At 50.5% G+C, this 556-nt stretch overlaps 1 long non-coding RNA gene across 1 annotated transcript in view; it reads left to right on the top strand.

Annotated features, from left to right (window-relative positions):
• The window catches only part of LOC125483133, a 5,484-nt gene that overhangs the window by 3,653 nt on the left and 1,275 nt on the right, over positions 1-556 (top strand). Inside the window, exon 2 of the long non-coding RNA XR_007262101.1 lies at positions 208-265. This is a non-coding gene — a long non-coding RNA (uncharacterized LOC125483133). The remainder of the gene's footprint in view (positions 1-207; positions 266-556) is intronic.

The raw sequence follows: 556 nt of genomic DNA, 5'->3' as shown, positions 1-556 counted from the left end.
ACTGCCAGGCCCAGTGACCCAGGAACCTAAAACCCTCCCTCCTGTACCGCCCTCCCAGCTGCCATCCTGCCCCATAGAGATTGCTATGTTTGAGCTCCCAAAATTCGGATTGCACGAGCACACCCTTTTCCTCAGTGTATGTTGTTGGTCCCACTATGGGCCTTCTCTCCCTGAGAAAGACACTAACTTCTCATCTCTTTCTTTCAGCATGAAGCGAGCATCCTCTCTGAATTACCTCAACCGAACCAGCGAAGAATCATTGCAGGTAAAGGGCCAGTCCTGTACAGGAAACAACATAGCACTGACCCCGGGTCCGACAGACACACCGACCTGTGCAGGACTGACCTCGTGTTACACTCCCTCACATTCACACACTCTCATGAACACTGGCCTTCTCTAAGACACTCATGAACACACTCACACGCAAGTCATGAGCAATGTCTCTCTCTCTCAGCAACACACACACACACAGACTCTCTTGTCTCACACAAACACACACACAAACACACACTCTCTTGTCTCACACACACACACAGACTCTCTTGTCTCACACACA

Source organism: Rhincodon typus, chromosome 5, assembly GCF_021869965.1.
Source record: "Rhincodon typus isolate 14 chromosome 5, sRhiTyp1.1, whole genome shotgun sequence".
NCBI classification, from domain to species: Eukaryota; Metazoa; Chordata; class Chondrichthyes; order Orectolobiformes; family Rhincodontidae; genus Rhincodon; species Rhincodon typus.
This window is presented reverse-complemented; position numbering and strand designations above follow the sequence as displayed.